We start from the raw sequence: 15,925 nt of genomic DNA on the forward strand, positions 1-15,925 counted from the left end.
AAGAAGACGTGGATGACTGGCTGAGACATTACGAGTAAGCCGGCATAACGGGTGGAGTATGTGAGCGCAGCGAGTGAACGTTGCATTTTATCTCGCCGGTACCGCTATATTTTGGTTTGATAATCATGAACGCGTGCTGACCACTTGGAAAACTTTTGTCCAGGAATTGAAAGCCTGCTTTGGCGACTCCAATTCCAAAAAGAAGAAAGTGGAACTCACGCTTTTTCGCAGAGCCCAATTGCCTCGTGAAACGTGTTCAACGTATATTGAAGAAATATTGAAGGTATGCGGAATTGTCAACGCGAATATGTCGCATGAGGACAAAGTAGGACATCCGTTAAAAGGCATCGCTGAGACGTCTGCAATTTTTTAATAACGAAAGAAAGCCTGAAGACTCCTTCCGAATTCAGGCAGCAATGTCGCGCGTTCGGAGATCTGAAGACCCGAAGGATCCTACCGAAGTTCGGTAGCTTGGACAACGTCACCACAGGTGCAAGTATGGACATCGCTACCTGCGATGACATCGTCTCGATCGTGCGTCGAGTGGTTCAAGAAGAGCTATCACGACTTCAGGAAGTAGACGCTGGTTATCAGTGCGCGTTTGACGAGTGCATTCGCGAACCACTATCCTGTTCGCGAGTACATCGCATCGAGCGCCGACCACCTTCTGAAGAACCACACTTAGATATCATGAGCTTTCGGTCTCTCCCGGCGAATCTCAGTCGCCGCCAGCCCTCGCGAGTCCGTCGTGACACTACGGAGTGCTACCTAACACCACGACGTGTTCCTGCGGTATACCCGATGCCACGACATGCTCCCGCGGAATCGTGCCTGGCGCCACGCGTAGCTGCTCCACTTAGTTTCAACCGCGTCTTACCCGTCTGCTACGCCTACGGTTGCCGATGACATATTGCGTGCTTTTGTCGCCGCCGCCTGCAGCGAGCACCAAGTTTTTCGGCGCGACGTTTTATCATCCGATCTTCTTTAAAGTGGGTTTAAACATTAACTCACTTGTGTTCGTTCGTTCAAGCCCCATTCAGGTGCTGCCTATATACAGCCTGGTAATCAAGCCCCCGATAGAGACCCCGAACCACGGTGACTGTCCCAGGGACGAGGACGACCACACGAAACGGCATAAATTTAATCCCTCTTTGAGCACGCGATTTCTCCAAATGAACGAAAAGCAGGGAGTTTGGCTAGCCCAGATATTACGCAGCGTGAAATCACTTCATCAGCAACTGATCGTCTTAGTGAAACACTACGTTCCGACCCGTTTCTTTCAAAGAAACGAAAGGCCACGCATGGTAAAACTATCACGCACAAAGAAGGAAGGCCGCTGGTATAGCTTAAAACAAGCTCTGTTTGTAAACTACCTGTGTCCTTTGTTCTTTGTTCATTATAGTTTCACCGCGAATATTCACCAAATCGCCTAGCTTTCAGTTCTTCTGCGAAAGGCTATGGACTAAGAACTTGGAAAATATTAGGCTGGAGGGGGCGCTCTGCCCGCTTACAGATACGCGCCCCCGTCATGTAGTAATGCGTCACCCTTTCCCTCCTACTATTTTTCGTACGTGTGCTTTGCACTCGGTAAAGACGAACGTCACACACCCTGCAACACTTACTAATGGTGATAAAAGAAATAATAATGTTCGCCCTATTCCACCCCCACTACGGGGCCCATCGAAGCCGTACGGCTCATCAGCTTATCGTACATATGACCCGTAGACGTGTCACACAAAGCTGTCCCGTCGCTGTCACGTATAGTACGGCCTGGCGAAGAATGTTGCGGCACGCGATGCGAGACGCTTAATCGGCGCGGTCGGCTTCTCTCGCCTTGTGGCGGCTACGGAGAGGGACACTTGAGCGATGACATCCAGTCACGGCCCGCCATTGTGCTCAACCGCTGGTCCAGGCTCGCTTTCTTTCCTCTCTTGTCCGGCCCTCGCCGAGCAAGCGCCTCGGTGTCAAATCACACGCCCTGCTCGCCAAGGAAAGCAGCGTCCTCCCAGGGTCGGCACCTTAATAGATCCTCCAGGCGGGGACTCGAGGGGATTACGCGAGACCGATGAGCCGCCTCAACCTCAGTCGCGCTATTATTAATACAGCGGGGGGGGGGCAGGCCCGCGCCTAGGGCTCGAGCCCCGCCGCCGAGTCCGCAGGCTGTCACAAGAATGGTGTTGCTCGCTTTTGCACGCAACACTGTCGTGGGCGCTGTTTCGCCGACACCGGGGTGTATGCACTTGAGAAACGAGCCCCACGAGCCGTCTACGAGGAAACAGTCGCGGCAACCGGACACTCGCTGGGTTCACGACAAAATTAAGGAGCTGAAGGCCAACTGCAACGAAATTTTGGACCGCGTAAAACGCGTAGATTAAAAGAACACTTGTAGATATAGAGGAGCCTCCATGCAAAATGTGACATTTGAAATACGAGTGGGAGCGTTACAAAAAACTCGCAAAAATAGCCGTTTTTCATACGGAACTGAAGCAAGAAAAAAAAATAAAATGGACGCCTGCATTACCGCTCGCCGTTAGTGACGCGTGATCTAGAACGCGTGGCACTTCGGCATGACCTCAAAGATAAGGCGACGTCCACGGCTGCCAGCGAGGCGCTGAAAAATCTTGGAGGTGGCGTGCTGGGACTTACGTCTACCGACAACCACCGGGTGAATGCGTCGTCTGCTTATTTGCTATTCAAAAGATACTAACAAGAATACTGCGCATTTATCAGCATTTTGCCTTTGCCATTCTTCTTCTTTTTCTTTTTCTGTTTTTCTGGTATACAGGGCGGTGATTTTAGGTTCTGCTGAATTTTTGAAGATGACCGTTGCTAGATAGCATAATTTTTCTCCTTGAGCTGCATTTTTCGATAAGGTGGACATAACGAGAACAAGAAGCCGAAGCAGATAATAAACTCAGTAAAGATAATTCACCATTTAACTTCTTAATTATTTACTTTACTGCACATATTGCAATTTACAAATTGTAGCCGGTAAGCTTGCAAGACGTATCCACTTTGAATGACTTTCTAGGATGACACCAGTTTCAAGAATGATATTTCCAAAAGTGTGGGATGATAAGCATGGGTGTCCCAGTTACTTTGTGCTTTAATGCAAAAAAGAAAAAAACGTGTAAATGTAAGTGGAATATTACGTTATTACGGCAAGTTTATGGCCGTAGTAATAACTTGAATATCATCACCCTGTGTACTACTAATTGATGACAAATTTAGCGAAAGAGAAATTTCATTGCCGTTCACCTTTAGGCGAGAAACAGAGATGAGAAGGCCTGAGGTGGTCAAACTAGTTCTGTAGCGTTCCACTAAGGAGTCCCTCGTGGCCTGCAGTACAGCTTTCGGACGATAAATGGAACTTTCGACATTAAACATAAATTGTAGCTCCTATGGTTTCTTTCCTACCCTCGAAATGTCATAGTTAGCATCTGTCTTCAATATAGTTAAAAAATTAAAATTAAATTATGGAGTTTACCGTGCCAAAACCACTTTCTGATTATGAGGCACGCCGTAGTGGAGGACTCCGGAAATTTTGACCACCTGGGGTTCTTTAACGTGCACCTAAATCTAAGTACACGGGTCTTTTCGCATTTCGCCCCCATCGAAATGCGGCCGCCACGGCCGCGATTCGATCCCCCGACCTCGTGCTCAGCATTCAATATTGTCAAATGCTTGAAGAAGTTCCTCACCAAACCTGAGAGGTGTCAACACTATCGGTGCCACAGTTTACGAAATCGACGGTCCTCAGGGACCGATTGTAGATGTGGTGGGCAGCCCCACGTTCTTGCGCCCCTAGTACCCGTCTCCTTCCACTTTCTTTCTTTTCACCCTTTAACACACTTCCTCCTGCGTATAGGGTAGCAAATCGGACGCTCCCTACTTGATCTTACCCTCCACCTCATCGTCATTTTCATCCTCCTCTTCCATTAAACGAACATTTTCACCACTTTTAATTTTGGTAATTATGTAAGTTTGTCTTCAAATGAGGAAAACGCATTCGAAAAGCAATGTTGCCACTTCTGGAGAAGGCCGCATTAGGTACTAATCAAGGAACGTAGTGAGCGAGACAATGTTTACCGCTGTAGCGCGTATACAACTAACAAAGGGCAGAGTACAATGAAAACGAATCAGGCCTCAACCTATCCAAGCAGCGCCTAAAGAAGATCAGCAGCTAGAACCTACGAACAAACAATGCGAGCTCCAATGGAAGAAAAAGAAAGAAGATCCAAGCGAGAGAGCCTTGAGTAAGATCAGGCCGACAGTCATCGCTTTCCTACGGGCCTTCTCTCCCCTACGGCTGATCGAGCCGGCCCGGGACCGACCGTGTTCGCTCGTACCCACTGTACGCCCAGGGGGGAGCGCGCTCGAGGAGGTCGCTGCTTCCTCCGCGGCCACGCGACGAGACCCGGGCCATCTCTCGCCTCGAACCATTCAATCTGCACGCGCTTCTCGAACAGCCGAGGCGCGCCCGCAAACAAAGCCGTGCACCGCTCGAACGGGCGGCGACTCACCCCTCCTTCGGTCGCACACCGGAGTCGTGCAGCCCGACTGACTGCCGCGACGCGGGGAAGGAAAGGAAAGGAGGAATGCGAGATACAACAGCGGACAAAACTGCCTCGTGCTCCAGCTAGGAAAATTAAATTAGGCCCGGACCTACACCGGTGGGGTGCGTCTGCGTTGCTCCCCTCCTTCGGTCGCGCTCTCACTCTCCACGCCCACACGGCTGATTTCAGCCGTCGAGACGGGCGAGGGCAGAGCCGCGGCCATAGATTCTGCCGTGCCGACCAGGGCGCGCATCTATCCCCTCCTCCTTTCGCGGCGAGATTCTCATTCGAGGTATTCCCGCTTCTACGTTCTCGAACTCCCTTATCTACCTTCGTCTCTCCCGTTGCTGTCGTATATCGGCTACGCTAAGCTTCTTGCTGGTACTTTCTTTTTTTGTTTTACTCTGTGGCCCCGAGCCTCTCCCCGCTGTCCTCCCTCCCGTCTCGAGCAATTCACCGTTCCACGTTTCCCCACGTCTGGTGGCTGCCCCGCTCGCTTTTGTAGTTGGCCGAGTTACTGTTTCCCCCTAGATAATTCCCAATCTCTGTCTGCGCTTGCCATTCGTCAGACTGCTGGAATACTCCGGCTTTCTCTTCCACCCGCGCTTTGTTTCTAGACGACATGGCCTGCCTTCTATACCCAGCCACCCCCGACCTCCCGCACGTAGAATATTTCACCTCCTTCCTCTAACCGAGCAGACTAAAAAAAAAAAAAAAAATCGCAGAAACGAACGTGCTTTCATCATAACACAAGGGTGAGTGGCTTTTATTGTTTTATTTCATTTAAGACTGCTTCTCCCAGTGCTCACTTATCGTTTGAACATCCATTATTCTTGCTCTCAAAAGTAGCTCGTGGTAGGGGCACACGATAACGATTCAAGGAAGAGTAACCACGCGTGGTGGCGCCGGTAAGGAATGGCGATGGACTCCAACATTTTGAGCGTGACGTACACAGGCCCTGCGTTTTGCGTAGCTGATTGCAGGTACGTTTCCTGGGCAGACAGGAGAGACAAGCTGTAGCAGAAAAAAAAAAAAAAAAGATCACCCTCCCATTCTCCCCCTGCATAATGAAAAACAATGGTTGTTTGCCGTCACCTCCGGGTTTTCTTCTTCTTCATGGCTTTTTTCGCTAGAACGGACGTATTTATTCTATTTATAGACGCTTCCGCTATTTCTCAGGTGTTTGGTCTTCCTTCCTTCATCCCTCGTCTGTTGGCACTTCGTCCTCAAGATGACTTGCAGTACAAGATTGCTTTCTTTCGGTATTCTACTTCAGCGACCCCAGAGATTCCTCAATTAAACAAACAGGATGCTCACGTTAAGACAAAATAATCGTAATGGCTGATTCTTTGAATACGCGATAATTAAGAATGAATGTGAGTAACAGTTACGAAACAGCAGTAGGAATAGCAAACCTAAAATCAACAGGCATTTAACTGATCATGCTGAAAGTACTACTCTGCGACATGGAAGTCCTGCTTACTTCATCCCGCCACAGTGCGCTTGTGGTTGATAATAGGCTGTTATACAATAGGGGCCCCCAAGGATAGGGGACCCCTAACGATTACGGTTTCACCACAGCGCCTGCGCCGAACCCGAAAGTTATATTTGGGTTTGGGTTATCTCACTCCCCTAACGATAAACAAAAATAGCGTGGGTGCCCCAAACGCCTCAAAACTGCTTTGTGTCGCCTCAAGGTCACTGCGATCATCTCTAAAACGCGTCAACAATTCCATTGAAATTAATGAACTCCCAGGCCTACCTTTCATCCCCTAATATATTACGGACGCTATTATTTCCCGTCTTTTTTTCTCTTTCATTATGTTTTCATTTTCCTTCCGCGTGCAGGAAAGGCGCTGCAACCGCATCACGCTAAGGCAAGCCGGGACCGCTATTGTTAAAGCACCTTCTCGGTGGGGCAGACTGCGAACGCAAAGTGGTTACTTGTTGGGGCACCCTAAGCTTTAGAATCCTATTCTAAAGCTTCCTAATATGTGACATTAATACAGAAGAGGAAAACCTAGCCCCATAAAACATAACTCTTGTTTTCTTCATTGCCTATACAGAAGACCGACGTGGCTGCTTTTTGTCGCAGACCAGCAGAGTATCATGGGCGCAAATCTACGGCTGCTTTTCCAATGTTCTATATTTGACCATTCTTTAAAAAAAAGTAAAAAATACCTACCGTGAACATTTCCAAGCGAGGGAGAATGTAGAAGCTCTTTCAATCAGGTAAATCGTGAATTCGGCAGTCTTACTTGTGTCGGATGATACTTCGCGGTGGAAAAAAGAAAGATTCTCGGAACTACAAAGTGAAAAACCATGGTTTCGCCTCCACACAGAATGAAGCATGCACAGAGTTGGTTGCGAGGAATGATAACGCAAACCAGACACCTACAGTAGAGAGATTCTCCGAGCGGCCATCGTGCATACATATTGGAAAATATTGAGAGGGGAACCGCCCAGAGCGCGTCTGTAAACCAGTCATCTATATTCTCTCCTCCAAAAAGTCCATAAGAACAAAGAACGTCAAAGGAAAATCATGCGGCAGTCCATTCCCACAACCACACTTAGTTCTTGCGCTTCTCTTGTGTCTCACTCTCTCTGACTCTGCCTCTCTCTCTCTCTCTTAGTTGTGCGAGGATGTATAGTCTCTATTTCCTAATATAATAACAGCCGGAAACACGCAGCGCTGGCGGCGGCATCGGAGGAAGAAAACATAGCGGACGTCACCGAAGCCTCAACAATATGTTCGAACGGCGCATAAAGTAAACAGCCAGCTCGCGCGCACGTGATCAAGTGGAGCGGCGACCACACCACGCATTTGAAAACTCCCTATACTGTAGACTCAGCATAGCCTGTCTTTGCTGTTTCGCCTCCCGTATAGAAGCCAGTGTATACGCGTTGGTGTACACGCGTTGTCTGGCGAGAGAGCCGCCAAATGAAGTCCCTCAGCTTCCTCTGCTTTCTTTTTCTTTCTTTTTGTTCTTCTTTCCGCTTCTGTTTTTCCGACCACTGCCTGTCTCCTTCTGTTCTCTCTATTTGGTTCTTCCCTTTTTGAGGAAGCTCTATCGGTTTATTTTCGGTTCTGTGTCTTTCGCATTTTCCCGAAAGTCAGTGCACTTAAACAATGTCTCGCTTGATTTTTTTCTTTTCTCTCTCTCTCTCTCTCTCTCTCTCTCTCTCTCTCTCTCTCTCGCCCGCCCGCTGCCCGCGCACTTATGCTTGGTTTTATTCCTCGCACGCTCTCGTAGATCAAAAAGTGCTCTTGAAGCCACCACCCGTTGTTTTCAGAGTTGGCCTCCTCTGTTCCCTTAGCCCCGAGGAAGACGGAAGGGCGGGGAAGTGAAGGACCACGATAAAAGCCAGACGCGTAGAGGAAGATATCGCATCTCCCCCCCCCCTCTCCCTGCACCCCCAACTACCCTTCCCTCCGCACCACTTCTTGTCGCTGAATACCCGCTTCCAACCCCCTAGGCAAGCAATTCAGAGGCGTTATCTGAGAGTTCCCTACTTCATTTTTCGCTTGCATGTTGTGTCTGCTTCTCCGTTATGTTTATCTTGTTTATTTGCTGTTGTTTCTCTTTCTCGGGCTCACGATGATACGCGTCTGTTGCGCGTGCGTGGCGCTGCTGTGTTTCCACTCCGACGCCTACATGCCTAGTGCGCATTCTTTGGACGAGGTGTGCAGACGCGGTCTTTGCGAATGAGCAAGCGTGTGTTGCTTTAAACGCACGCTAGCTGCCACGCAAACGTTGATCTCTCTGCCTCTTGTGGACAGTAGGCAGGCAGGGAAAGAGCTCCCGTGCAGTTTATCCGAAGGCGTTTTCATTGACTCAGCAGACGTGAAGAAAGTACGGCCACTCAGCGTTTCCGTCGAACCGTTCAACGAATGCAAAAGACGCTTGCAGTCATCACATATGCTTCGTCGGTCGATAGATGATTAAACAATGCGTACCCCCGCTCGGGTTGCCCGAAGCCCGGGAAGCAGACGAGTCAAGCAGTTCGGAGAAAATGCACTGTAAATTATTCATTTTGACTTTTAAGTGTGCAGAGCGACTGTAGAGAAGTGAATGCACGCGCCACTCAGAGCGCTATAAGGGAGATGGAATGAGTCCCTCTTGTTTCCATTTTTTTTTCTGCGGAAGCACTTAAGCGCTCAAAATCGGGTTTGCCTTGCCCTGTCTGCCCGTCTTGTTCCGCTACGCTGACGACAACCACGACACACAAAGATAATTTTTTTTTGTCCTTTCCACACTTTGTCATCCCCAGCTTCGCCATTGCGACAGCGTGAAGAAAAAGAAAAATTCTGCGCGACCCGCCTACACCGAAATTTTAGCCCATGTTAGCGACGCAGTGTGCGCTCAGGAATCGAGTGCGTTAACCACTGAGCTTTCCCGCTGCAAAAGGGCTGGGCAGTCAGCGCAAGGTCTTGCGCTTCACACGGACTCTGAGAGGAGTAGGGTTTCTGCATGTGTTTTGAAGTCCAGGACGAGCAATACTCTAGCGGAAGAGAGAGAGAGAGAGAGAAACAGTTCACCCACTACGGGGAAATGGACAAGAACCCAGTGGTTATAGGCCAGTTTGTTAGTGGGAAGGGATGCGGTCGTATAAAAATGTCATAAAATAAATTAATAATTTGAAAACGAATTAATACCGTAATAGACAAGGACTACGTTATGTGCACCGGTTAGGAATTGTTTTTGACAAGATGTAGCGAAGGCGATTTTGACAAGTGGCGGAGGTGTCACAAAGAAGGCGCACATGACAATGATGATGATAAGCCTCAGACATGGCAAATACCCAAATCGAGGACGCACCGAGAGTAAGATAAGTGGAAAAATACATCGAAAGCAGTGACAACGTCGATGCCAACAGTGGCGTCGCAGCGACAACGCAACGCAGTTTACGCAGTAGCTCACATGATCCACGACCGCGAAATGCCTTATATAGCAGCGCTGTAGTTGGCATTTCGCTCGTGTCATTTCGCTCGTGACATCAGTTGTAGAAGGATATTTGGCCTCAGAGAGAGAGAGAGAGAGAGAAAGAGAGAGAGAGAGAGAGAGAGAGAGAGAGAGAGAGAGAGAGAGAGAGAGAGAGAGAGAGAGAGAGAGAGAGAGAGAGAGAGAGAGAGAGGAAAGGCAGGGAGGTTAACCAGAGGCGAGTCTCCGCTTTGCTACCCTGCACTGGGGTCGAGGATATAGGGATATGTATGACTTCAGAGTTTATTGATCCCCAGGCGGGACCTTCAAAACGAGTCATCGTGCCCGGAAAGCAAGCAGCCTTTAACATAGCAACTGCCTCCTCCAATGCGGCCGAAATGATCCAAAAACTGAATTTAAAAGTGTTGTAAGGAGACTTCTTATTTGGAAGTCATCTCAAGTTCCACGGTGTAGTCACGTCGGGCGGATAGGATTTTGGACGCTGTCCTACTGAACAATGAAAAAAAAAAGTATTTTACGCAAGTCCTTGAAACTTGTTACACTGACCATAACGCCATAGGATTTGTGTCTTCGACTCTCAAGGTTTCTTTCCTTTTCTTGTGATTTTTTTGGGGGGAAAATACTGGGAGTGAGCGCCAACAATATCGCGTACGAGAGCCCTAAATAGTACGAAGTCATTGTTTTGTAATGTGCATTTAGAACATATTTTCACGTGCAATGAGTGATTGTATACATTTTTTTTTCTTAAGCCCCACTATCGTACGTGAAAGGTACCGTGCTTCTTTCATTTACGCCGAGACTCGTAGCGGAGTGAAGATTTTGCAAATTATAACTTAGGGCTGTGCAGACACGTGCTTTATTTTAGGCTTCAGTGTAGCAGACATGATGTGATATGACATGGCATGATATGTTTATTTGTCGGATAATCATGTACAAATTTTCCGTGGACGTTGGCGAAAAGGCAAATAAATGCCTGACAAAGCGCCAGCTATCCCATAAGCATAACGCTCAGTGAGATTAACAACAACAACAAAAAGAAAGAACCGAACAGTCATCAACGTATACAAAAGCAAAAGAAAAATAACGGAAATTCATAGTGCGAAAAGTGAAAAAGTGGTCCACTTTTTACCAGACCAAACCAGCTAAAGAATAAAACTCAGAGTCATCGCAACAATACAAAGACTGATGCCACGAGTATTCATCTCTCGTGAAAACGAAAAGTCATGAGGTTTCTTTATCTTCGTAGAGTGAAAGAATTGCGCACAAAACTAGGGCGAAGGATGGATGGGCCGAACACCCCAGTGGCTTCACCTATAGGCCCCGTCTCGATGGAAAGTGGTGCCATTGTTCTCGATCGTGCATTCGTGCAGAATGCAAACAGAAAGATAACTCGGACGAATGCCACCGTAGAGAAGCAAACAAAGCGTCGCGAGCGACAGCAAAGCCACAAAGTGCGGCACATAACATCGTTTGAGTCGCTGCATCCAACTGACTGAAGCGAACCCAGTACCACGCTCTTCGCCCTTTTACTCTTGGCGTGCAATCATGTTTGTATTTCTTCGAGTGTTGCGAGCCCAACAACGGCTTTGAGATTGGCCCGCGTGTTGGGATCCGAAAATTGGGGGACGCGCTCGTTCCTCTTTATGGGAACTTTTGTACATCTTTTTGAAGCAGCCTTCAGTGCTTCAAAGCCGCACAGCAGCGCGCTTTAGCATTCAGGAAAGCTCATGCGCACGACCCTACGTATATGCGAGCCAGATGTAGTTTCGTAAACCAGACCAAGAATAGAAAAGCTAAAACCCGCTTTGCAAGCTCGACAGATGAAGAGATAAGTTAAAACGCGCCACGCACTGAATTCAATGGCATGCTGAAGAGATATCGGTGGAGAAAGGGGCCAATGTTTCTCAGAAACGAACTTTCCGCCCACCCTATCTTTCTCTCCGGTTGTGGTTCTTTTCCTTCTTTTCGTTTTCTTCTTGTCATTCCAGGCGAAATAGGCCTTGGAGCAAACCGTTAGCGTCGTCCGGGAAGCAGTTTTTGACTGCGATTTAACAGAATATGAAATGTTCGTTAACGACCGAAGGCATAACCACCGTGGAGGAGTAATGGCTTCGGCGGTGCGCTGCTATGCCCGAGGACGCGGGATGGAATCGTGGCTGCAGCGGCTGCATTTAGAACAGGGTGAAGTGCAAAAAAGAAGGGGGGGGGGGGGGGGGGGGGGGTGTTTACCATGCTTTGGGTTGCATGTTAAAGGCCGTCAGGTGGTCAAAAGTTATCTGGAGTCCCCCACTACATTGTGCTTATGATCATATCGTGGTTTCGGCACGTAAATCTCGGGAATTTTCCATATTGGTCGATGTGATGACGGGCACAGGAAAGCAGGGATGGCTTCGTCTTTGAATAGAACGTGACAGAAGCAAGAAAGAGCTTTGAAGAAACGTAGTTGGCACGTACCCTCAGGCCCACAACGCTTCCCAAGATACAAGCATGCCGGCATAAAATGTTGGCGCTTCCGCAGGAAGGGCAATAATCTCATAAAGCAGGAATTAAGCTGTAGATTAAGGGATGTTTCCACTTTATTCCCCTTTATTAGATATAGCTTTACTATTACACTATAACCAATAGCCACGTAGGCGTTTCGCCCATTGTACTTTGGAACGTGCAGGTAATGAGCTACTGAATAAATCAAGGCAGTACTTCAATGTGGACCCGATGTGGAAACAACTGCAGCCAAAAAGTAAAAAAGAAAATCCTTACAGGTGAAGTAGCGAAAAGTAAAAATTTTTTTTGAGTTATTCAAGCCTTTAGCAGGAAAAAAGCGTTATCATTTGTGAGGCAGATATTTCGTATGCCTGATGTTGCTCTTATGGTCTCTTTCTTTTATTATGCGGGCATACTGAAAGATACAAACTAAATGCCGAAAGTTCCACATTACGGTCTATATGGCGTCGGATGGCCATGCTTGATTTATCACACAACACACACCTCTTAAGAACAAGACCAGACGAGTGTTAATTCAAGAATTGAGCACAATGCACTCACGTGTCTTGCAAACGTACATCAGATAGATAGCCCATGCTCGTTCGCAGCAGCCATTCCTCACCGTACCCATCATGCAAAGCTCGGCCTCTGTCCTCCTAATTATCCTCAAGTGTTCACGGTGGCACCGCCTACGATTTCGACGCGTAACCGTATGCAAAGGGAAAAGCTGTACGCACTGCGGTGCTTCACTCCTAACTCAAACATCGCGCATCGACGCGCTAGGAATGCATCTACGCGCAAACACATTAATCAATCATCCGTCGCTCAATCCCTTCAAATCGTCACCTTCAATACACGTCCCCAAGAAGCTGTCGACGCGATCCGAATGCGCGGATGGATTAAAAGCGAGAACCGAATCGGCGCCCTTCTCACGTCTTGCTCGCCTTCGGCCACGAGATTCGTTGGGGCGGACGGCCCAGCGTGCGACGCTCCGGGATTATCCGCCAGAGACTACGATTTAAAAGCGCGGCCTTCCCTAGAATAATGGCGTTCGAGTGCGTGATACATTTCCGGGGAGAATAATAGTCTCCGAGGTTGACCCTTCCCGGGCGCATGCCAGCGCAGTGCCTTGGGGCGGCGGGTAAAAATCCTGTCAGCGTAGTTCGGTTTCTTAGCGTTCTCTCTTGCCCATTCGAGAAACACGTAGAGACCCGGCAAGAGAGCACGTTGAGATTTTATGCTCTATGCTTATTTGTGTCAGAAAAAGAAAAACGATAGAAAAAGATCTTCTACCCTCTAAGTTCGCCCACAGGGCTGGCATGTTAAGGTGTAAACATTTTCTAGACTTTATAGCACGCATGTTCTTGGTACTTGGATGTTCCTTATAAGATAATCGAGAGAGAGATAAAATGATAAATGGAAATAAAGCAGGGTAGCCAATACTCAGCCCGGTTGCCTACCCTGCACTACTGGAAGGGAGAAGCGGAGAAAAAGATTAAGACAATAAGAGAAAGTCGAAAGTTGACGGGAACTGTAGTCAGCGACTTATGGGAACTCTCGGAGCTTTGTCACGCACGGTTGCTCAGCCAGGTTCACTTGCAATAATATTGTACTCTTGCCTGCGTTGCAAAAAATAAAAAAATAAATAAAAAAAGAAAAAGACGAACGGGGTGTATTCAACGCGACATTACAGATATTCGGCACTCACTCATCGCTCTACTGTTAGCACCTTCGCGTTGGTCACCTGGCAGCTTTCCACGTGCTAACTGAATAACTGCGCCGCACACGCCCCTGCCCCGGCTGTTACTGTCAGGTGGGAGCCCCGCGTCACTCTGGAGGATTGCTTACCTACGCCATCGGAGCATCTCGAAAAGTAGTAGATGGCCTAAGCTACCACTGCATTACACAAAGTTAGCTAAGCTTGCCCACACCGTCGTCCATCGGGTACTTCATGCCTAGGGTGGCTTCCGGGTGAAGAATTGAGGTCTAGAGGATTTTTTACAAGATCAAATAGCACTCACAGTTGCTAGAATACGGGCTATATCTGAGCCCACTGGTGCATTGTTATCGGAGCACACTCGGAACACGCAAGAATACATAAACCGTCGGTCTTTCACTGATCCGCGCACTGCATGGCAACCGGTGATGCCATGTATACGTCCAATAATGTGACCCGAAGCCATCACAGAAATCTGCTTTCTTGGTGGAAACTTTTCGTGCCCCGCCAATTAACCAACGCATGATAAGCAAGCAGACCTCCGAACGCATTTTTCAAATAACACGTACATTTGTTGCTAGAGCAGAATGGACATTTGCAGTTTCACAGTGCCGATGTAATCTCCCGCTGGAATGCCATACTTGTCAGAATTACAATGAAAACGGCATCGGCACTCCGGCTGGGATGTAATCGTAAGGCGGTTTAGTAAGCGTGCGCAAATCTGATAGGCGGCGAAGACTGAAGCGGTATTAGTATAGCGCAATCGATAGGCTAAATGTCACCATTACTGTTTAGGTGACGTGACTTCATGCGTTGATTGCCGCCGTTCATGCGGCGCTGACCACGTTTCGCGCCGTCCCGGTCACTCAGTGGCTGCGGCCTCATCTGCCGCCTTCGCGACCTCCTTTCAGTAGCGGCATGATTTAGAGAAAATATTGTAGTATGCACGCTGCACTGCGCTTCCTCTCTATAACTTAGTCACGTGCTTGTGTGACGTAACACCCGGCAAGCAATTATTATTTTAATCAGTGACGACTTTTCGGCTGACATAAGATGCAGATTAATTACGAAGCCACAAAACTGAAGAGCACGTCGCACAACTTCGGTGGCGTTTTCCGCAACACCGGTCACCTGCCTGTAGCCATATTCCAATATTGAAATCTTAATTATGTGCAGCTACAATTTTAAGCAATCCTGTAGTCAGCGATTGCTCCAGTCTTTCAAATTACGTCTACGATGTATTTCCAGACGCGTACGCTACTCAGTGCTCAGGGAATCAGTAACATTACAAAACATATGGCAGCAGTAAAATGTAAAGCCGATATATCTTTACGAAGCAGATATTTAATGTAGGAATGGAAGTCAAGAAAATCCCTATCACCTTTCTTTTCTCTTCCTTAGGTATTCATACATCGTGCGTGAGATATCTGTTTGCGGTCTAGGTGAGCTGCATAAGCATGACGTCCATATAGCCACGATTAACGATCACCCCGGAAACCGCGTTCTGGCATTGAGTAGCTTCAATGCAACCGAGATCGCACTGGACGCCCGCATCGTTTTTGCCGTTGCACTATTTAAGTTGCTCGAGTACATGCACCTCTGGCATAGTAACACAAGAAATCGAAGTCTGCTGCTCGCGCACATGATTGTAGCGTTTGCGTTCGCTTATATCAGCCTGCCCCGCCGTGTTCCCACTGCCAAAAGGAGACCATGCGAGAACGTGTGCCGGCCCGTTTCGTTATCGTCGCCTCGTGAATATTATTGCCTAGCTGAAATGAAAATCGACGCGAAGGTAGATAAACAGAGACTTGAGCACCTGTCGTATCTTGACTTTTTCCCGCCCTTTATCTCTTGTATTGGCCATCAGCTGAGAAATTGCAATAGGTGCACGTATACCCTTGACGGAATCAACTGAGTGTCCCGTAGCAGTGTTCAGCTTAAGGGAACCGACTCGATGTATCAGGCGCTGCCTGGATCAATGCCCCGACGAGAGAGAGAATTTTCGTTTAGTTTCTGTTTTCAAGAAACATCGCTATGTTGTTAGATATGGTTCCTACTGTTGCCACAGAACAAGTCACGATTATGACCGCTCGTTCTTAGATATGCGCATACTGTTTGTGTGCCGAGGCATGACGAGGGTATGCATGCATATGCCGGTGTGCACGTTTTTATTCATGGTGGCGATTGGGGCAACATGTACGTTGATACTATGTTATTTCACGGTACAA

General features: G+C 48.1%; 1 protein-coding gene across 3 annotated transcripts in view; it reads right to left on the reverse strand.

The window, feature by feature from the left end:
• The window catches only part of LOC126541651 (uncharacterized), a 209,401-nt gene that overhangs the window by 150,028 nt on the left and 43,448 nt on the right, over nucleotides 1-15,925 (reverse strand). The gene's annotated exons all lie outside the window — the stretch shown is intronic.

Source organism: Dermacentor andersoni, chromosome 2 (assembly GCF_023375885.2).
Source record: "Dermacentor andersoni chromosome 2, qqDerAnde1_hic_scaffold, whole genome shotgun sequence".
NCBI lineage: Eukaryota > Metazoa > Arthropoda > Arachnida > Ixodida > Ixodidae > Dermacentor > Dermacentor andersoni.